This window comes from Micromys minutus (genome assembly GCF_963924665.1).
Source record: "Micromys minutus genome assembly, chromosome: 6".
In the NCBI taxonomy this organism is placed as follows: Eukaryota; Metazoa; Chordata; class Mammalia; order Rodentia; family Muridae; genus Micromys; species Micromys minutus.
The window spans coordinates 51584544-51608378 of record NC_137975.1 but is presented as its reverse complement, the minus strand read 5'-3'; the positions used below and the strand labels follow the sequence as shown (position 1 = coordinate 51608378).

The following is a 23835-nucleotide window of genomic DNA, read 5'->3' as shown; positions in this document are numbered from 1 at the left end:
TTTTGCACTCTGAGTCTTGCCGACAGGTCAAGAGCCCTTTGCAGAGGAGGAATGAGTCATAAAACAGAATTCGGGATCCGCCAGTTACTGGAAATAACAGCATCATAATAACACCAAGCACCAACCAGTCTTGATGAATATTGCATTTTATTTTATTGTCCTCTGAATCTTTAAGAATTAAGGTCACTCTCTCCCTAGCTCTGTAACTAGATGGTTACAGTTAGGTGTGTCTTGAAATTATATACAGAGCACTTTCCTTGTCAAGCCCTAATAACCTACAGCTTTTATAAATTGCCTTTTTTTTTTTTTTTTTGCCATCGTTTCTACAGAAATTGATTCTAGGGGCCTGTAGTCTTTACCCAGAACATTTTGAACGAGAGCTGGGTTTTCAGATCGAGTATAATTTTGTTCTCTGACACATGGTTAAGCTTTAAATGAGTGTTGGTGCTACGGGTGTTAGGAAACTGTGCAGTTTGTGCTGTGGTTGGATACCTGGGGTGCAGTGGGGGGGGGGGGGTTGCAAACCCAAGACGGGAGCAATGAACCTGAATTGACTTACGTTCTCCAATGTAGGAAACACTCTACATTCTGATCTAATCCTTAATGGAACTACAGGTAATACATCTAAAGGGATTTAAAATGGAGCCAAGAAGCATATACACTGACCGTTCTGTACGCCACCCCCCCCCCAGCCTCTGTTTAATCTCTTAATAGTGGCTGTAACCCGAGCCTTTCCTCCACTCTAGCAGAAATCTGACAGTCCTGTTCATTAAACTCTCTAATCAAAATGCCTCCAAAGAGCCAGTGATTGCAACAGCGCTGTCTGGGGTCGCTTCCCACCCCCAGGGTCCCGTTTCCATTTCCTCTTGTTCAACAGATCTCTTATTTCCCCAGATCTGAAATGTTCTTTCCACTCACGTATCTTCATCGGCAATTAAACAAAGGATAGATACCTCCTCCTCAGGCCTCCACCATTGCTCCCTTTGTTTCCATGGCAACCTGGGCAGTTTATACCGAACTTACAAAGGCTACTTTTGGTATTAGCTGTACTTCTGGTCGACTTGGAAACAAAACTGCTGGGAGACAGTGATTGTGTGGCACCAAGCTGGATGGCGGCAGTGGTGGTGGTGGTGGCGGTGGTGGTGGCAGTGGCGGCGGCGGCGGCGGCAGAGCACCAGGGATGACCTTAGGAGAAGGCTCGGTGTCTAGGTTCTGCTGGTAGACATTTCCCAGAACCCAACACTTCCAGAAGCGAGGCAATCCCTCCACAGCAAATTCTTCCAACAAACACTGTCACATTCTGAAGAGGCTAATTAGAACCAGACTCAACCATCAGGAATGGTTTTCATTTGTCATAATTTATCAGGAAGTTCTGTACAACCTTTAAACATGTGGCATCTTCTTTTCTGTCCCTTTACTCCGTGTCTCCTCATTGTCCTAAGACACTAAGACACCAATCATTAATTCACTGATGGCTATCGATCCCTGACAGGCCCTGACCTCATTGGCTAACCGCAGTCCCACAGCTGAGCTGTTATCGTCCTCATTTTATTGCTAAGGAGCTACGTGCCCCTCATCAGAAGGTCAGAGATAACGCAGGACTGGTCTAGTGTGAGTGAAGCAGGGCACTTTCCCACGTCCCAAACTCAAGTCAAAGCTGTGGCCGATGTGCCTCAGGAACCTGTGGCCTTTTCCCCGGTTCAGCTGGAGAAACGACCCCGAGGAAATCTGTACATGTCCGCTTGGGGGCTGGGGAGACAGCTCACCTGGTGAAAAGCTCACCTTGCAAGCTCGAAGGCCTGAATTTAATCCCAAGAGTTTGTGTGTTCTGTTGTTTTTAGCCGGAGACAGGTATGACGTCTGCACTTGGAACTCTCAACACGGCATCTCTGGGGCTCAGCAGCCAGCCTAGGCTATTTGGCAGGTTCAGTGAAAGATGTCGTCTCAAAAAGAAAGTGGGGCCAGAAGGGGAAGGGATGTGCTTGCCCCCAACCCCGATGACCTAAGTTCTATCCCCAGGCCCTGAGTGGTAGGAGAGAACCAGCACTCCCAAATAGACCTCTGACCTCTACACACATGTTGTGGCATGTGTGCATGCACACACAGATACAGATACAGACACACACACACAAAGACACACACAGATACAGACAGATAAACACACATGCATACAGCCATACACACATGCATACAGCACATACATACATGTATACAGCACACACACATGCATACAGCACACACACATGCATATAGCACACACACATGCATACAGCACACACACATGCATACAGTACATATACATGCATATAGCACACATGCATACAGTACACCCACTCTTATACAGCACACAACACATGCATACAGCACACACACACATGCATACAGCACACACACATGCATACAGTACATACACATGTATACAGCACACACACATGCATACATCACACACACACATGCATACAGCACACACACCCATGCATACAGTACACACATGCATACAGTACATACACATGTATACAGCACACACACATGCATACAGCACACACATATGCATACAGCACACACACATGCATACAGTACACACACATGTATACAGCACACATGCATACAGTACATACACATGCATACAGCACACACACATGCATACAGCACACACATGCATACAGCACATACACATGCATACAGCACACACACATGCATACAGCACACAGAAGCACACACAGAGGCATGCACACATGCACACATGCACATACGAGAACAGTGTTGTCATTTTAGGGTGCCCGACTAGAGGGCGCTGTTGTCTCTGTCATCTGGGTGGCAGTCTTCCAGACTGAGGCTTTGGGCAGAAGTGACCTTGATGCAATTTTCTGTCTTTGCCCTCACACGTCCTACATTGTTTTTTCTACAAACTCTCTGAAAACTACACAAAAGAACTGCTTTTGGGTGTGATGGTGACAGGTCTTATAGCTCGGTGGTTATATAATAGGTATCAGATATACAAACCCAAATAGAGAACTAAGTCTCAGCTTGATTCTGAATTCTATGCGCTCTCCCGTATCTCCCACCCTTTGAGACCCTTTCAAAGCTTCCCATGGCCCCAACTGGGCTTTTTAGCTAAATCCATCAGCTAGTTAAAGTCTGCAATCATGTCATGATTACATAGGCCCCACTGAACCCAGCATGTTTGCTCTGCTTGCTTGATTTGTGTTAGAGAAAACACATATCACCTCAAGTTATTATTATTATTATTATTATTATTATTATTATTATTATTATTATTATTATTATTATAGTGTCAAGAAGCTGCAGATTTTATGGGCACCATTCACATTATTCATGAGTCCTTGACCTAAAGTGTCCTGGGGTTCACACCACTCATAAGCACATTGTAGAAAAACAATCCATTCCATCATTAAGAAGAAAAAAGGAAGCAAGTTCCTTGTTTTCAGGAAGGGGGATGAGATTGAAGATCTTCGTGCTAAGCAAAACAAGTCAGAGTCAGGAAGACATGCCTCACATGGTTTTGTAATATGTAGAACCACAAAATAAAAGTAAGAGACATGAAAGTAGAAAAAAAAACAGTAGGAGGTGGTGTACCGCTGGAGACTGTGGCTGACGTGTCTTATATGCATGCGCTAAGCATATTATATTGTACTGCTTTGTACAACAGAGCCTAATAAAGAAGGAAAATGTAAGTAATGCCGAGAGGCAGAGAGACAGAGTAAGCCAGGCGTGGTGGTGTGTGCCTACAGTTCCAGCACTCAGGAAGCTGTGACAAAAAGATCACATATCTGAGGCCAGGATGGATGGCACAGGGAGATCGTGTCTAGGGGTGAAGAGGAAAAAGGACCTGACCATAGGTGAACCATCTTCCTCTAAGATAAGAATCAGGGAAGAAGAGTCCCAAAACAGGATGATCACCACCAGTATAGTAGGAAAGGGGGGTGTGTAAAAAAATGTTTGCTTTGGCAGTAAGAGATAAGGTAAATCTCTCTGTCTCTGTCTCTCTCCTGTGTGTGTGTGTGTGTGTGTGTGTGTGTGTGTGTGTGTGTGTGTGTGTTGGTACATGAGCATGTGTGCATGCTATCTGGGCTCTCCAGATCTTCTTGGAACTATGCCTAAAAGTCCCCTGCAGAGAAACTTTCTTCAGGCTGAAACTTACTTCATTCTTCCACTGAGGGTCCAAAGGAAGACCAAGGCAGTGGGTCTTACTTGGACCATTTACTCTCTGGTTTCATAGCACTGATCTAAAAAAAATCTGACACCCTCACCAACTGAGCAAAGAGGAGAAGGCCAGGACTGTCTCAGAGCTCTGCTTGGAAAGAACAAAAGCTGTTTGTTTAACGGGGGGGTAGTCAAAATAGCATTTACGGTTCCAGGAGAGGAAGCTCCTGTCACGGACACATCAGACTTGTCCAGGCTTAACTTAGGAGGCTTAGACGTTCTCCTAGGGAAGGCATGTGGCAAAAAACAGCCTGGGGTGCTCCCAGCCCCTGGCTCCTGAGCTCCATTCCTTTGTGTTTACAGAGAGCCCAGGATCTACAGATTAGAAGCAGTAACGAGGATGGTGTTTATGCAGTACCATGTTCCAGGCAGCTCAGAGCACTTGGCAGGCTTCTTGCTGGCACTGCCTGACTGACTCTTAGAGAGACAAAGACTGTAGCTGGCCGGGGTCTCTGTCTACACCAAGGAGTCCAGGGGCACCTATCTATGCCTATGCTGGCGCACTGTGCACACCTCATCAGGGGTGTGACTTTTACTACTTTACCCTCTAGATTTCTCCCCTTCCCTTCCTTCCTTTCCCTTCATTTCTGTTACTAGGTCTACTATGGGACCCAGTCTGCTGGCCTCCTGACCCTCCTGCCTCGCCCCCCCCCCCCCCGCCCGCCTAAAATGCTGGGAGTAACAGGTATGCCGCATCACTTCTGAACCATTTGGGGGAGATCTAGCTTTCTTTCTCAATCCAGAGGAACCCTGTCCTAGTTTGTTTTCCGGTTCTGTGATAAGCACCATGGCCAGAACCTGTGGAGGAAGGGGTTTGTTTCATCTTATAACTTGCAGTTTGACAAGAAGGTAAGTCCTAGAAAGAATACAAGGCAGGAATCTGGAGGCAAGAACTCAAACAGAGGCTGTGGAGGGATGCTGCCTGCTGGCTTGCTCTCCATTGCTTGCTCATCCCACTTTCTTATATACCCAGGACCGCCTGCCCAGGTGAGCTCTTTCTCACCCATCATTAGTCAAGAAAATGCTCCCATGGACTTGCCTATAGGTAATCTGATGAAAACATCTTCTTGGTTGGGGTTCCCTTTCCCCTGGTGATTCTAGGTTGTGTCAAAATGGCAAAAAGCTAAACAGGATAATTCCAAATATAAAGATGTCCCTGGAGGAGTTAAAAATGAAATTCCATGATTGTATCCATACTGCCACTGACGGCCATATCTGGGTCCATGGTCCCATTACAGCCAGGGTCATCTGTGTTGATGTCCATGGCCCACGTTACCATGTCTGTGCTGCAGCCTGAACCCATATTGATGTCCGTGGACTATGCTGCCACCAAGGACCATGTTGGTGTGAGTGGCCGTCATTGCCACCTGAGGCCATGTGGATGTCCTTGGCCTGTGCTGCTGCTGAGAGCTGTGACGGTGTCCACTATGTGCAGTGGCAGAGGGCCAGGCCGATGTCCATGGTGTGTACTGCCACAGCAGACTACGCTGAGGCCAGCAGCTAGGGGCCGTGTGTGACTCCATGGTCCATGCTCCTGCTGACTGGAAAAGGAAAGCTACTGCTTTTCATAGAATTGATGACTGCAGACTCACAGTTGAGAAAGAGGAACATAGAAGACTTCTGGTGCAAACCCTACTCCCTGCCCTACCCCCCAAAAAACAACACCGTAGATAGTAAGCCACTAAAGAGAACTCTTAAAAATTGTGATAAGGGGGCTGGAGAGATGGCTCAGAGGTTAAGAGCACTGACTGCTCTTCCAGAGGTCCTGAGTTCAATTCCCAGCAACCACATGGTGGTTCACAACCATCTGTAGTGGGATCGTCCCATCCTCTTCTGGTGTATCTGAAGACAGCTACAGTGTACTCATATACATTAAATAAATAAATCTCTTTTTTAAATTATGATAAGGATGCTGAAGTGTAGCTCTCCAGAACTGATGGCTTTTGGCAGGTGTGCAGGTGAGGAAGAACTCAGTGTTCTTTAAGGGTCTGGTTAGTGAGAGTCTGACCATGCGCCAGTGAGTATGTGAACAACAGAAATTGGACTTCTTCGACTTCTTCTTCTTCCTCCTCCTCCTCTTCCTTATCCTCCTCTTTTTCTTCTTCTCCTCTCTCTTCCTCTTCTTTGGGGGGGATGTCCCAAGGGTGGAAGACAGACTTGGAGGACTGAGAAGTGAGGATGCTCAGGATTCATGATTTCATGATGATGTGAACTTCCCAAATAATCAATAAAACTATGATGAAAAACTGAAACTTCAAGGAAGGTCATTGAGAGACATATATGAGACTGCTGATCAAAGCCACATGTGCATGCAGCAGTTCTGAAGAGCAAACATTAACTGGGTCTACTTGGTGTACAAAGAGAGTTCCCATGCCCAGAAGCTTCCAGAAGGAGAACACCCATTCCTAATCACCTTAAAAAAAATAGTATAACCAGGAATGGCCATATAGCTTAGTTGGCAGAGTATTTTGCCTAGCATGCATGAACCCTTTGGTTTCATTTCCAGAATTGTATAGTAGTGACAATGTAAACCCAGCACTCAGAAAGCAGAGGCAGAAGGAATAAACTTCAAGAACATTTTTGTCTACATCCGTAGCAGGTTCAAGGTCCGCCTAGAATGCATGGGACCTGTTCAAAGGGAAAGAAAGGTGAAAGAAAGAGAGGGAGGAAGAGAGGGAAGAAAGGGAGGGAGAGAAGAAAAGAGAGAAAGAAGGAAGGAAGGAGGAGGAGGAAGAAGAAGAAGAAGAAGAAGAAGAAGAAGAAGAAGAGAGAGAGAGAGAGAGAGAGAGAGAGGGAGAGAGGGAGAGAGAGAGAGAGTTGAGAGGAAAGAAGAAAAGAAGGCAGGAAATCCCAAATCTGACATGGTGACTGTCTTAGTCAGGGTTTCTATTCCTGCACAAAACATCATGACCAAGGAGCAAGTTGGGAAGGAAAGGGTTTATTCAGCTTACACTTCCATATTGCTGTTCATCACCAAAGGAAATTAGGACTGGAACTCAAGCAGGTCAGGAAGCAGGAGCTGATGCAGAGGACATGGAGGGATGTTGCTTACTGGCTTGCTTTCTTATAGAACCCAGGTCTACCAGCCCAGGGATGGCACCACTCACAATGGGCTGGGCCCTCCCCCCTTGATCACTAGTTGAGAAAATGCCTTACAGCTGGACCTCATGGAGGGATTTCTCCAGCTGAGGCTCCTTTCTCTGTGATAAATCCAGCTTGTGTGAAGTTGACAGGAAACCAGCCAGTACAATTGACCCCTTGTCAACTTGATACACAAACATATTTCCATTAAGACTCAACCTTTACTTTCTTATTTATCCCCAAGATCTAAATAACGTTAAGAGTCCCAGTCTTTACAAAATCTTATATATTAAAATTTCAGTCCCTTTAAAATATCAAATCTCTTAAAATTCAAAGTCTTTTTTCAATTCAAAGTCTTTTTAACTGTGGGCTCCACTAAAATACTTTCTTCCTTCAGGAGGAAAAAAATATTATGGAACAGTCACAATCAAAAGCAAAATCAAGCTCTGATCATCCAATGTCTGGGATCCACTCACAAACTTCTGGGCTCCTCCATGGGCTTGGGTCACTTTTCCAGCTCTGCCCTTTGTAGCACTCACCTTGTCTTCTAGGCCCCAGCTGCCTGTTCTCCACTGCTGCTGATGATGGTCATCTCATGGTGCTGGCATCTTCAAAACACTATTGTCAGTCCTGGGGCACTAATTGCAACTGAGGCTGCACCTTCACCAATGACCTTCCATGACCTCTCACAGTGCCGAGCCTCAAATGCTCTCCATGACCCCTTCATTTCTTCGAAACCAATACCACTTGGGTGACTCTTACACATTATCAAGTCCAGCCACAGCACAAGGTACAACCTTGGTTATCTCTGGAACACAGTTTCTATGTGCTCTCAGGAAACACTTCACAGAAGATTTCACCTCAGTAATGTTAGTCTCTTTTTAATCACCACTAATTTCTTAGCTCCAGCTGACCAGCATCAATAGTTCCAGTAATGCAAAGATTTTGCTTTAGCAGTTCTAGTATCGTGTTAATCACAACTGATTCTTCAGTTCCAGCTAACCAAAACCACAGAGTCTTCACAATCAAAATAGAAACAGCCCTGAAAGAGTCTTTAATCTTCCCTCTGAAATTTATAACCCAGGCCCTCGTCTTCTGTATTGTTCTCATTATCTTTCAGGCTTCTACAGAACATCCCACAGAGCTCTCAATATCCCAAATGGCTCTTCTAGCTCAAAGTTCCAAAGTCCTTCCACAGTTCTCCCCAAAACATGGTCAGGTTGTCATGGGAATATCCCACTATGCTGGTACCAATTTGTCTTAGTCAGGGTTTCGATTCCTGCACAAAACATGACCAAAAAGCAAGTTGGGAAGGAAAGATTTATTCAGCTTACAATTTCCACATTGCTGTTCATCACCAAAAAAGTCAGGACTGGAACTCAAGCAGTGACTCACACCTATGATACTAACACTTGAGAGGCTGAAGCAAGAGGTTTACTATGAAAGGTAAAAAAGATTATCATGCATCCAAGACCAGCTTGAATTACAGAATAAGACCCTATTTCCATAAGAGAAAGAAGAAAAGAGAGAGAAAAAAGAAAGAAAAACTCACTTTCAGGTGAATTATACTTTAACAATTGATTGTCTACATTTAGATTGATAGTGCCTTGAGTTATCACCAAATATAAATAATTTGGGATGTTCCTTAGTGTCTTCTGTCTAGACCTTTAAAACTCTTCACAAGTATTGGCTACTTACAATTAAGTTTCCTGCTTTCCAGAGGGGTGCAATTCTGACTTCATCAACAATTTTCATAGTGGTTTTAGGCAAGTGACTCCTCCTCCCTGGCTCTGTTTCTGAATTGCACACAACTGTCAGCTGAATGTTTTAGGACCCTCCCACCCTCTACCATAAGTACATTCCAGACAGGTGGATTTCAGTCATCAAGGTAACTGTAACAAATGGGTTGCTGATACATGGTAGCAATGAGTATGCTGTTTGTCATGCACAGAAAAGATTCTTGTCAATAGAATGTCAGGATCACCAGGGTATCTGCCCTGCTAGACAGTCTCAGGATACCAGTGTCTACAAGTCCAGGCAAAGCAAGATGAAGTTCAAAGTTCAGGTTGTTTAGCCCATGGGTGACAGGTATAATGAGATCATTTCAGAATTCTGGATGAACAGAGAGAAACAGGACACGATGAACAACTTGCCAGCTTTTTAGATGCTCAGATATTGTTTGGTTCCCTATGGCTCACCACTATTTCAACCTAGGTTTGTTTGTAAAAGCCACATAGGATTTAGTGTAGTTCCATTTTTAGTTTATAATGCCTAAACTTTCCAGTGGTAGAAAAGTAGAATTTTGATCTATTCTCATGTTACATTTCAAACTACAATACTAATTGGGCAGCCATAACAAGCTAGAGCCCAAGTCTCTATACGGATATGACAGGGAATAGCTTATATTGCACAGTGTGTTGTGCTGCTAAGTTTCGCTGTCTAGTAAGCTGTATTATGATCTGAACACTTGGTTCCTAGCTCATTGTTTTGGAATGTTATAGAACCTCCAATTTGCTGAAAACAGTGATTCACATTGGACATGGGCCTTAGGGTTTCATAGCCTGGTTCCACTGTCTGTTCAGTATCAGTTCCTGGGTGTGGATACATTGTAACCAACCAAACTCCTCCTGCTGCCATTGCTATGCTTTCATTTGCCTACCTTTCACATCATCATGGACTGTGTCCCTCTGGAACTGTTAGCCAGAACAAACTCTGACTCCCTTAAGTTGAGTTTGTTGAGGCATTTTTAACACAGCAGCAAAAGAGAAACTAAGACAGTTTGGGTGTACTAAACACTTGTGTACAAGTAGAAATGTGTTGTAATATTGTATAATCCTTGGGTTATGATGAACTAATGTCCCAAGGAACCCATCATTTGTGGAACATGTCATGAGTCAAAGATGTGTTCACCACTTCAAAGATAGACTCTGGTTTATGTAAGTGGGTCCCAGATCACTAAGGTTCTAGCTGTCTCCAAACCATTAGGTGACCTCTAAGGGTGACAGTGTTCTGTACACACTCCTGCTGATATTTCTACCATGTTACCAATTTTCTTCAGGTTACCTTTCCCCACAAATCAGCATTTTATAACTTTAGTATAAACTACCAAAATTCTAGTTTCCTGTGTTCCAGTTATATAGAACTTACTATATACCTTATCTGCTAAGTCTGGCGTGGCTACAGAAGGGATGGTGTGTGTAACAAGGTTTCTGCCCCTGGAGCAGAGCCAGCAGGGGCATCGGTCTTCTCAAGTGCTAACAGTTGCTGTAGGCTTGAGGCTTGTTTGTGTAATAATGCATATGTTTTATTTTATGTTCCTCCTTCATGGAATGTTTTTCCTGCCAAGATTAATGACTTCATAATAATCAGAAACAACATGGTTCCAGAAAGTAAAAATGTGTCTGGTGTTCCTCAGCAAAATGGTAACACTGTGACCTTTAGAACAGCCCTTAAGGCTGTGGGAAAGAAATCTGAAAAACATGAGTTCAAGAATATACAAATCAGTGTAGAAACTGTTCTTTACAGGATTTCTCAACTATGCAAAATATAAGGATGCAATGTGAATTGTATGAGGAGCTTCACAGACCTGAAAGAACAGAGGCAGCTGCCCTATGAACCATCTTGCCAGACAAACATTAAGGGAGGAGATAAAGTAGGATCTTAAAGCAAGATCCTACTCAGCTAAATTTATTGTTTGTGTTTGCAATTGAACAAGAAATAGTTTGGCTTTTTAATCTGGAATTAACTACATTCCAGAAGTGGAAGGCACACTTGTGATTCAGATCTTAAGGCTGGAAGACAGGGGCTTTTGATCTGGATCTTGAAGAATAATGGCCATGAAAAGCTTAGGCCCAGGCATGATGGTACACAACTTTAATCCCAGAAGACAAAGGCAAGTAGATTTCTTCATTCAAAGCCAGCCTGGTACAAAGCAAATTCTAGGTTTAAAAAAAAAAAAAAACTTAGGTCTAGGTGTAGTGGTGTAGTGGTACATGCCTTTAATCCCAACATTCAGAAGACAAGAGCCATGCAGATCTTTGAGATCAAGGTCTGTCTACAGAGCAAGTTACAGGACAACCTGTAAGGAAAAGATGACGGGGCACCAATGAAAGGAAAAGTCACAGGGCACCAATGTTGTGAAAGGATAACGATCCGAGTCACGGCACCAATGTTAGGGGAAGGATGAAGAGAGTGGGGGGCATATGGCCCATGGAGGTGCGGCGAGGCCTGAGGGCAAGGAAGATGCCTCTGAGGGGTCCATGTTGAGAATCCCTTCCCTGAGGGACCAGCCACACAACAGTATAGTACGGAATAGAGTTTATTCAGGTCATGGGAGAGTTAAGAGGGTGGTAGAGGCAGAGAGAGAGAGAGGTAGAGGAGTAGAGGCTGGCCATGAGCACGTGGGAGAGAGGGGGGAAGGGAAGGGAAGAGGGAGGCTGCAAGAGCACAAGGGCAGGAGAGGCCAAGAGAGAGAGGAGGGGTCAAGCAGCTCCTTTTATAGTGTCAGGTCACTGGGGCGGAGCATACCTGGCTGTTGCTAGGTAACTGAGGGGTGGGGTTTACAGAATCCCAACACAACCAACATCAGGCAGTGAAGGAGTTAGAAAACAGAAAACTGGTGATTATGTTATAAAACAAGGGGGTCATGTTCCAGTTCCAGCAAGCAGAACATGGCAGCTTTGGCCATTTAGTTCTGTCTTTAGAGTCAAGGGGCTAAGGTTATAAAATGCTGATTTGTGGGATAATCAAAAGGGAACCTGAAGTAAATGATTAAACTGATATGCAATTCCTAAGGAAGTATCTTACACAAAATAAAAAACTGGGCTTTGGTCTGCAAGAGAGAGCAGAGGACAGAGCTGTCAGCCTGCATCCATCACTGATGCTGGGTCATTCTCCCATTCACCCCTTCCTCAGGACCTCCAACCAAGCGGAGGCTGGCTCTCCACACTTATCTACATATTTATCCCTCTAAAACTTAGAGAAGCCATCTTTTTTGGAAATCCCACATTGATCTATAATGTTCTTAAAGACCCAATCTCAAATTATGCACATATACCTCACAATTTGGAACAAAACCCAAACCCCAAAGACTAGGAAATTATTTTCCCAATATATAGGTTTAGTAGCCTTTTAAAAACCTATTTTTAAATAAAACACACAAATCATGAAGTCAAGTTGATTAGCCATAAATACCTATTCATTTGAACCTTTAAACTGAGTTGAGACACAATTTTCAAAAGTTGTTTTTAGGGGCTGGAGAGATGGCTCAGTGGTTAAGAGCACTGACTGCTCTTCCAGAAGTCCTGAGTTCAATTCCCAGCAACCACATGGTGGCTCATAACCATCTGTAATGAGATCTGATGCCCTCTTCTGGTGGGTCTGAAGACAGCTGTAGCATACTCACATGCATAAAATAAATAAATGTTTTTTTTAAGTTGTTTTTAGGACCTAGCTGAATCACACCTAGCAAGGATTATTATGATAGGATGAATCATTTGCTCAATTATGTTCATAGCAGCTTCATTCATAATAGCCAGAAACTGAAAATAACCTAGATATCCCTCAGCCGAAGAATGGATAAAGAAACAGTGGTAGATTTACATAATGGAATGCTACTCAGATATGAAAAACAGTGACTTCATGAAATTTGTAGGCAAATGGGTAAAACTAGAAAAGATCATCCTGAGTGAGGTAACCCAGACCCAGAAAGACAAACTCAGTATGTACCCACTTTTAAATGAATATTAACTGTGAAGTAAAGAATAACCATGCTGTAATACACAGACTCAAAGAAGCTAAGTAACAAGGAGGGCTCAAGGGAAGATGTTTCAGTTGCACTGAGAAGGGAAACAGAATGACATCAAGGGTGGATGCAGGGAGAATGGCACAGGGATAGGAACAGGAGAGACTGGGTGGGTGAGGGGAGGAGGGAGGGAGAGAGTACTGGGAGAGGCAACTGGAATGGGGAGGGAGGACATCTCTGGGACAAGCTAGAAACCTAGGGCAATGGAAAATTGCAGGAACCTATGAGGGTGACTATAGCTAATACTCCTAATAATGCTGGATAAGGAGCTTGATCAGTAAGACTTCCAATACAACCCAGCCACAAAACCTTCCAAGTACAGTTTGTGCCTACGAGATGTGCAGGGGGTAAAGATGGAGCAGAAGTTGAGGTAAATATATATACTGTATATTATACTACTATACTTGCAGACAGGAGCTCAGCATAATTATCATCAGAGAGGCTTCACCCGATAACTGATTGAAACAGTAAAACAGATGCAGAGACCCACAGCCAAACATTAAGTGGAGCTTGGGGAAGCCAGTGGAAGAGGGGGAGGAGGGTTGAAGGAGCCAGAGGGGTCAAGGAAACCACAAGAGAACCTGTAGAATCAATGTATCTGTACCCATAGGGCTCACCGGCTGAACCAGCAGTCAGGAGGCCTGCACAGGGCAGACCCAGGCCCTCTGCACATGTGTAAAAGTGTAGCTTGGTCTTCATTGGGGTCCATAACAACAGGAACTGTCAGAGAGAGAGAGCTGTCGTCTCTCTGCCTTCGGGACCCTTTCCTGCACCAGGCTGCCCTATCCAGCCTCAATAGGAGAAGATGTCCCTAGTCTTACTGCAACCTGATATGACATCCATGGGAGACCTGCCCTTTTTGGAAGAGAAAGGGAGGAGGAGTGGATAGGGAAGGGAAGACTAGGAGGAAAGGATGGAGGGGAAATTGTGGTCAGGATAGAAATTTAATTAATTAACTAATTTTTTAAAAATTCTTTTTAAGTTGTTCTTAGGTTAGGGTGAAGTTGAGTGATAGAGAGCTTACTCAGCATGCATAAGGCCCTGGGTTCCACATGCACACACACACATAAATACATATACATACACACATACATATATACATACACATGTACACATGTGCACATGCATACATACACACATGTACACACACATATACACACATAACATACACACAGGTACACACACATGCACACACATATACATATAGCATGCACACAGGCACATGCACATGTACACACACGCACAGACATATGCACACACATGCATGCACACACATATGTACACATGTGTACACACATACACACACGCGCACAAACACATATACACACATAACATACACACAGGCACACACACATATACACATAACATATACACAGTCACAAACATATACATACATATGTACACACATGTGCACACACCTGTATACACACATGCACACACACATGCACACACATGCACACACACATGCACACACATGCACACACATGCACACACATGCACACACATGCACACACACATGCACACACATGCACACACACACGCACACACATACATCCATAACAGAGGACATCAAGTGTCTCCTATCACTCTCACCTCTATGTCCTTGAGATGGAGTCTCTCTCTGAACTTGAAGCTTCCTGGTCCCACTGGGCTAGCTCTCTAATGAGTGTCCGAGATCATCCTATTTCTATCCCTCAGCAATAAGGTTAGGAACACACATGCATATCTGCTTTTATGTAAGTAGTGAGGATGTGAACTTAAGTCCTCCAGCTTGTGAAGCAAGCTCTCTACTGAGCCATCTCCCCAGCCTGGCACAAAGGCTTTGCCTAGTCAAATACTAATACAAAAAAATTAATACAGGACGAATGGTATTATGACATCTGATCAAGTCTTAATTCTAGTACAAATAACTACACAGACTAAAACACCACTCAGGGCAAATCCTGCACATTTTTATGTGACTGTTTATTTATACTTTTCCTCTCTTGGCTCCACAGAATAATATCTTGTTCCACATTAAGTATGTTTATTTCCCCCTCACTGTCTGGGAGTCTAGTCCAAGAGTCTGGCAGAGAACCTTGATAGGGGACTGCAGAGAGTGGTCTGGCCATCAGACAAAGAGATGCGGAACACCCATTGCCATCCCGGAGGCTGGGCTCACTAGGTGTTGAGTGGGCCACCCAGACTAGGAGATACCAGTTGGTTTCCTTTGGCTTTAGACTACAGTAAATTCCTTGGAAGCAAGGAGATTTTGTGGTTAGAATGGAGTTTAAACACCAGCAACCTGGGCCTGAACATTCACTCTGCCATTCCTCCCTGTGCAGTTATAGGCCAATCACCTGCATCCCATGAGCTCCATTTTTTTCACCTGTCACAGCAGGTTGAAGTGAAGAATGCGCCCAGTGATGTATACAAAGAAGGACTTAGAAAACTACAGTTGACAAGGTATTGCTAGAGGTGCTGCACACATTAGCTCTTGGCAAGCAGGACTAACTTGGAGATTTCCACCGAAAGTCTCTAAGCTCTGATGCAGGAAGTATGGAGTCCAGCTACCGCAGGGTAGCTTCCTTTATGTGGTCTGTTCAAATCAATAATGTGCTGCTATAGCAAGATGCCCCCGGCTCAGTAACATATCATACGTAGAAATGCGTTGCTTTGTCATTCTCGACACTGGCAAGCCCCGGGTGAAGGAGCTGTCACTCCAGTGATGACTCACTCACTAAATCATCCTATGGCAAGAAGGCCAAGAATGGATGAGAGTTAACTCCTTCGTGGGTGCATTTGTTGCCTCACATTTCTCATGAAGTCCCACCTCCAAGCATTGTTGCCTTGGGCTGAGGTTTCTAACACAAGTTTTTAGGAAACGCACTCAAACCAGAAAAATTATCTCAGGGTGCTAGCCAAAAGGTTGATCATCAAACACGAAAGACATGTAAGAATGACCCAGTTAAGATGAAACCTAGCAATATCTGACAGACCTTTACTGGTTTTTCCCTGTGTGCTGTCCCGGACAGAGACCTTCAACTTCTCACTTGGTAAAGAAGGAAAAGGCTTCTTCATATCTACATGGTTGCCAGGAGATAGCTTCTGGTGAACTGGAAACACAGAATACTTAAAATAAAACTCTGGACTGGGACAACGGTTCACAGGGTGAAATGATCACCATATAAGCACAAAGACTTAAGTTCATATCTCCCAAGAATGGCAGCGTGTGCCCATAATTCTACTGCTGGGTAGGCAGAGAAAGGGAAGGTCCTGGAAGAATGCTCACTAGCTCATCCTGTGCAGTTGGTAAGCTCTGGGTTCAGTGAAAGATGGTCCTCAAAAGCCATAATGGCATGCAACAGAGAAAGGTCCCTATCGTGACCCCTCACCACTACACACATGCACACGGTCATTCTCTACCTGAGCAAAAATCTTAAAGATAAATTAAATGATTAAAATAAGACAAATATAATTTTTCAAATGATTCCTGCAAAAGTCAGGGGTGCGACGGTGCATGATTGTAATCCCAGCACTTGGAGGACAGAGGCAAAAGGCTCGGGAGCGCAAGATCATCCTCCATTCTGTGGTTCATAATGATATACTGTTCTAAACTAAGGTAAGCAAATAAATATCTCCTGAAGACATTAGATGCCATAAAAACTTGATGTTAGTCATAAGTCACACACACACACACACACACACACACACACACATACATATACGACCTCATTTTAATAGACAAAAAATTATTCTGTTAACTTGATTTTTTCTTTTCTTTTTTCTTTCTTTCTTTTTTTGTTGTTGTTGTTGTTGTTGTTGTTGTTGTTGTTGTTTTGTTTTTGAGATGGGGTTTCTCTATGCAGCCATGGCTCTCCTGGAACTCACTCTGTAAACTAGGCTGATCTGAAACTCACAGAGACTGGCCCCCTCTGCCTCCTGATTCCTGTTATTAAAAGAGTGCACCACCTTGTAATTCTTTAATTGGTCTCCCATAAGTAGCAAATAAAAAATATATATAATTATAAATGGAATTAATTTTTAAATTTCCTGTGGCCCCTGGTGTTGATGGTGGCAAAGAAATAAGTAATTTATCTAGACAACATACATACATAATTGTATAAGTAACCATTAAACACAAAATGCACACTTACATGGGACAAAAACACTATCCCTAAGACCTCTTCCCAAAATAGGCAGGTCCTCACAACCTTACTCCTCCTTTGCAATCATTGTTGATATCATTGTTACAAGTCCTGTGAGACCCTCCTTATGGAAAGAGGCAAATTCTAATGCAAAGGAGTTCATCATGAGAGCACTCATAGCAAGGATTTCATCGTGGGAGCACCAATTAATTACTCAAGCTGGTGCTGATGAGGTGATCTATCATCAAAATTATTTAATGATTGGATTCTCTAGCAACTCGATTAGGTCTTTTCTCAATTTTCATGAAAACAAAGAATCAGAAATCTCTTGGGATTTGCAGAAAGATGTATTACTCCATCAATAGATCATTCGTTTTTCTTTATTTAAAAACAAAAAAAAAAAATGGTTTTGGTCTGGCTTCCCAGAGTACTCATCCCCTGAGGCAATGAGATGAGGGATGGCAAGGGATGTACCTTGTGTCTGTGATGTGGTTATTAAAGGAGAAAACTCAGAAAGGAGAGCCCTTAATTCCATCTAACTGCTCCTCACTATCCAGTGCTCGAAAGAAGTATTTTAAAAATGAGTAAAATTTAAAATAAATAAATCCCTAGCCCTGTTTGACCTTAGAAGGCATCATCTATTCCTGAGGATCCAAGTACCCAAACTGAAGGTCTTGAATCTATGCTTGGAGCTAAATCTCAATGCAGTGAATGGCTGTTCAGTTGGGGCTCCTCTGACATCTTCAAAGGGCATTTTCCAGGCCAAGCTATGGCCCCCATACCACCCTCCCAATCGTCAGAGCCCTAGGAACTCTCAAAGCAGGGAATTCGGAAGTACGCCCTATTTTATTGTTCTTTATTTTAGAGATTCACAATAAATCTGCTGTGACACTCCAAGCCGAATCTCTTAAGCTTACGTATAGGGCCATTCAGCTAACTGTTCAGTCTCCAGAGAGACTGAGATCCTGGTCTTCTCTCAGTGGACAGCTCTGCCTTCTGCTCTGGCTTTCCTGCTAACTCTAGTCACGCCTTAGCGCTAGCCACGCCTTGTTAGAAGAGTTAATAGATCAGGAAAGTCTGAACAACCATAAACATAAAGATGTTTCCTAAGTGTTTGTATTCATTCTCGAGTGCAAGGTGAACGCGGTGTTTCCCTGGCTACCCTTGCCATTGGACAGTATGGAGCCAGTCAAGAAAGTATTATCCTTAAAATGTAAAATGAAATTTAAAATATAGATTGAGTGTACATATATAGAGGTTCGTGTGTGTGTGAGAGAGAAAGAGAGAGACAGGGAGAGAGAGAGAGACAGAGAGACAGAGAGAGACAGAGAGACAGAGAGAGACGGGGAGGTAGGGGGAAAGAAGGGAAGGAGAAGGGAGGGAGGGGGAGGGAGGGGGAAGGAGGGGAAGGGGAGGAATGGGGAAGGGAGGAAGAGGGAGGGAGGGGGAGGGAGAGGAAAAGATTGCATCTGAGTGTGTAGGCCTGCCTTTCATTATACTGTATGAGCTGTATGGTATTTTTTTAATCATCTGGTTTAAATTTTCCATTTCTCGTTGCAAAACTCAAAGCGTCGGGCTACATTATAATGGAGACGAGGGTACAGATTTCGAGTCCCACAGCTGGGGAGCAAGACCTCCTAAGTTGTTTACTGCATGGGAGTGAGGGTCAGGTCTCCAGAGTTCGTATATGCTATGGGACATCTTAGCAGCTGTGATGTCTTTAGTCCTCAGAAGATACACAAAAATAAGCCCTTGCAGGCTAGAGAAACCACAGGTCGGTGGGCAATGTGCTTGCGGTGTAAGTGTGGGAGCCTGAGCTGAGTCATCAAATCCCACATTCAGTACCACATCTGAACTCCCGGAGCTGGCCTAGGGGCCGGGTGTTCAGCGGGATAGCCTACTGCGCAAACTCTGGGTCCATGATGGGGCTCTGTCCAGAGGGATAGCCTACTGCGCAAACTCCAGGTCCATGATGGGTCTCTGTCCAGCGGGATAGCCTACTGCGCAAACTCCAGGTCCATGATGGGGCTCTGTCCAGCGGGATAGCCTACTGCGCAAGCTCCAGGTCCATGATGGGGTTTTGTCTTAAAAAAAAAAATAAAAAATTTAAAAAAATAAGATGAATGAATCTGAAAAACAACAGCCAAGGTTAACCTAGAGCCTCCACACATACACACACATACACATACATACGTGTGCATCCACAACACACACGTGCTACACATGTCAATACACACACACACACACACTTCCTCTCCTTTTATTCAGCAGCAAGACTGTAAGTTAGAAGTTAACCAGTTGTCTATGCATTCTTTATGTACATTTTGGTTAGCAAAGAAATGACATCAGTCTCTCTATCCATGGCTGGTACTTAAAATCCACACAAATCAGGTGGTATCTGTTGGGGGAACTGGGGGGGGGGGAGAGAGCATGCAGTGCCTATTTGTTTTTCCCTTGCATGCAGGAAGCTATAGAACTGTCAGAAACCTCACCTGTGAAGCTAGAAAATAGCTAATGAATATTTATAAGCCTCCCCCAGCCAAGGAAGGCAGATGAGAACAGTTGGAAGAAATAAGATAAAGAATCAATCTAGCTTTAAAAAAAAAAAAAAAAAAAAAAAAAAAAAAAAAAAAGGTGAGATGTCTTGTAGAATACAAATCCTTTTGCAGGGGAAGCGAGAGCAGGGGAAAAAAAATTCGGTCCTCACAGATGAAGAGGGAATTTAGCACCCCATATCATGACGACAGGACCAAGCCCTTAGTACCCCATGGCCAACGGAAGCCTGGAAGCTGTACCCCAGACGCAGCAGAGCATCTGTTGGGGGAGCAGATGCATTATAGAGCTGATTGAAGGCGATCCCAGGTGTGAGGAGCAGCTTGCTAGAGCTGATTTCCCAGCATGCCTCTGCTGATTGAGTCCCTGAGAGAAAGAAGCCCTGCTTTCCTCTCCTTGGCCTCTAAGGAGGAAGTGCGGGATTTGAGAGAAGCCGGCAAGGCAAGCCTGTAGCTCAGGGGTATTTCTGTTCTAAACACAGTGTTCCATAAATCTGTCCTGAGGATTTCCCTGGAGATCAGCTTCGACCCTGAGCAACGGAAGTGCCTAAAGTTCCCCTGAGTTGGAGGTGTCAGGCGCATCCTTTGTCAGGGCCACGGGTGCAGATTTGTGGGTTTCTGTGCTCCAGCCTGCGAGTGTGTCTGTGCTGACCAACGTCTTATGGATGCACAGGAGAAGGAAGGCATCCCTTTTCCCATCGGTCTGTGAAGCTGTCATGTTGCAGGAAATCAACACGCAGAACGGTGGGTTCTCAACCTGTGAGTCACAGCCACCAGCCTGGGAGAAATCGTTCTGATGGTCTTAGGAACCTCCAACCATACATTTATTTCCGTTGCTCCTTCATAACGGTAATGTGGCTACTGAGTGGTGTCTCAATCCCTAAGGCCGCTGGAAATGGGCGTTTACCCATGGTCTCGAATCACAGACTGAGAGCCACTTCTGTAGGCGAAGGGTGCAAGTTCTTAAATGTTTAAATGGGCTACATATGTGGAAGGACTGGGTTTAGGGGCTGCGACAGGGTCTTACAACACATCAGAATCAAAGTCAGATATGCCCAGCCTATGTTAGACAGCCCATGGGCCACACATGTCCCAAGACAGCCATGACTGTAGTCCAGGACATTTGTAGATGATGATATTATATTGCAATGTGGAGAGGTTAGACAGGACTGCAAGATGCTGGGTTTTTGTTTTTGTTTTTGTTTTTTAATGACATTCTGATTCTGCCCTAAATGGCATCCAAATCTTTCCGACTCCTATTGGTTCTTTTCCTGTTTATCTTGGTCACATCCTGTACCTTAGCTGACTTGCTATGGAGAGAAAGGAGGATCGCCTCACCCAACAAGAGCTTTTGAGGAGTGATTTGACAGTGGTGTACCATTGGGCCCAGTGTGGTGTTAAAAATGGCGGAGGAGTGGTCAAGGATGTAACTCCACTGGTAGAATTCATGCCAAGCATACATGAAGCCCTGAGTATGATACCCAGCACCGCTTACCAGTGTAACAGTGAATGCCTGTAGTGCTAAAGGTAGGAGCATCTGTAGCTTAATGCCATGCCTTTCTGCTTAGCGAGTTCAAGGACAGCATGGTTACATGAGATCCTGCCTTGAACCACCAAGCAGGTGGGGAAGCAGCAAGACCCCAGCACTCGATGCTGGTGGGCCATTGTGTGCAGTTCCAGACCAGATGCTGACCTTCAACTGTCTGTCTCCATCTTCCTGCCTCTAAAATCATGCACTGACCGCACACAGCACTGAGCACCTCTGCCATTACACTGTACAGAGCAACCTAATACCGCCATAGCAGCTACCGCTGTGTGAGTCTTCCTTCAAAACCAAGGTAACAGTCACTGGGGGAACCATGGCACCGATCCCAGGTTAACTGAGGCTCCTTCACAGAGAGAGGCTGAGCTAGTAAGGATAGGGAGGTCGCTGGGAAACATGAGCAGACAGGACGTGTGGGGTCAGCCTCCCAGACGCTAGAGGTGATGGGGTAAGAGAGGATAGCAGGGGATCAACCATGAATCTGAGAGGGTCAGTTCCCAATGGTCAGGTAAAGCGGAATGTCCTGCACTTTAACCAGTGCTTCACAGCAAGGAGTGGAACAGGGTTCATACCTCAGGGGTGCCTCCCACAGAAGACATATGAGGCTGTTCGCCTAAGTATGAGGGCTCCCTCTTGAGGGACCTTGGGGAGACACAAGCTGGAGACACAAGCTACTGAATCAATGTGGTCCCCAAACTTTGTCTATTGCTTTCCTTCTATCCATTCTTTGTTATGGTGGTAGTTCCTGATACGGATCCTGAGGTCCTGTACACACACTATACCGCTGAGGTACAACCTTAGCACTGTGACTGTTTATCCATGACTCATGTTTTTGTACCAGTGTAAACATGCTAAGGGCAGCTTAGATTCAAAAAGGGGCACAGAGAGATCTGGTGTATGGCATTGTGCCTACAGGTAACACTGTATTCTGCACTTTGAGATGTCTCAGCACTTGGGATGCTGAAGCAGGGGGATTACAAGTTTAAGGCCAGGGAGTCACTGCCAAAAGAAGGCAGGAAGGAAGGAAAGAAGGAAAAAAGGGAGAAAGAAACATAGAAACAAAGAGAAAGAGAGAGACAGAGAGAAAGAGAGAGAGGGAGAAAAAAAGGGAGGGAAAGACAGACAGACAGAAGGAAGGAGAAGGGGAAAGGAAGAAATAGTTACAGCTTCTTACTGAACCTAGATCAAAGTTTAATTTTTTTCCCTTCATCCTCAAGTCTGGGTATTCCTGATCTCCTAATTCTAGTAATACTCCTTACTCTAGTAAAGGCTTTTTCCTCAAACTTCAAAAGGATAATAAAACCCAGGGCTGCAGATGCAGGTGGAAGTCAGAGCACTTGTCTAGCAAGCTGGAAGCCCAGGGTTCAATTCCCATTGTGTGTGTTGGGGAGTGGGATTAAGAGGCAATTAAGCCGCCATTTCTTGATCGTCGCCTGTGAGAGAGCGTCTGTGGGAGCAGAGCCAGAAGGAAGCAGGTGAGCCTGTTGGAGTGTTAGGATTTGAACTTGGGTCTTTTGAATCCAGAAACTCGAGATGATTCCTGTCCCTTTGACTATGAGGCTTATGTATGTAATCTTGGAAACAATGGGAACAAGACTGAATTAGAACGGGCTTTTGGCTATGGACCACTCGGAAGTGTGCTAGTTGCTCGGAGCCCTCCTGGCTTTGCTTTCATCGAATTTAAGGGTCCCCGAGATGCTGCTGATGCTGTCGAGAGCTCGATGGAAGAGCACTGTGTGGCTGCCGTGTAAGAGTGGAGCTGTCTGAGGGTGAAAAGAGAAGTTGGAGTCGTGGCCCTCCTCCCTCTTGGGGCGGTCATCCTCGAGATAATTACCGCAGGAGGAGTCCTCCACCTGGGCACACATCACCAAGGAGAAGCTTTTACCAAAGCCCGAGCAGGTCACGTTCTAGAGATAGAAGAGAAAGGTCTCTGCCTCGTGAGAGAAATCACAAGCCGTCTCCATCCTTCTAAAGGTCTCATAGCCGATCTAAGTCAAGTGAAAGGAAACACAAGACCAGTTTGTACAGGAAATAACTTCATTTGACAGGAGCATTACAGGAAATTGAAGTTTTGTTTGAGATTTCATAAGCTCGGTGCATTTTTAAGATGTTTTAGCTGTTCAATTTTGTTTTGTCTCTTGGAACAGTGACACACAAAACGATGTAGTTCTCTATGGTTTCAAATTGATCCTATGAGTCATGTGATATCAAGAATTGTTACTTTATAGTGTTCCCTTAAGCGAGATTGAATTTTCTTTGAATTTTAGTTTTTCATGGACTAAAATAAACATAGATTCTGCCCAGTTTTAAGTGATGTACTAATGATATAAAGCAACAGGCAGAAATTGAATAAAGCTATATAACCTCCCCACCCCACTGGAAAGAAAAAATAGAAACAAAATATATATGATTGGTTAAAGGCTAAGTTATTCCAGAAGTCAAAAGTAAAATAGTCCAACTCTTAGCATTGATGTAATACAATTGTAACATCAGCATCAGGTTGTC

General features: G+C 44.3%; 1 pseudogene across 1 annotated transcript; it reads left to right on the top strand.

The window, feature by feature from the left end:
• Positions 1 to 5501: 5501 nt before the first annotated feature.
• On the top strand, positions 5502 to 23365 carry LOC308422005 (serine/arginine-rich splicing factor 3-like; annotated as a pseudogene). The gene is made up of 3 exons: positions 5502 to 5570; positions 20417 to 20531; positions 22855 to 23365. The product of its transcript is annotated as a serine/arginine-rich splicing factor 3-like (transcript).
• The last annotated feature ends 470 nt before the right edge of the window (positions 23366 to 23835 follow it).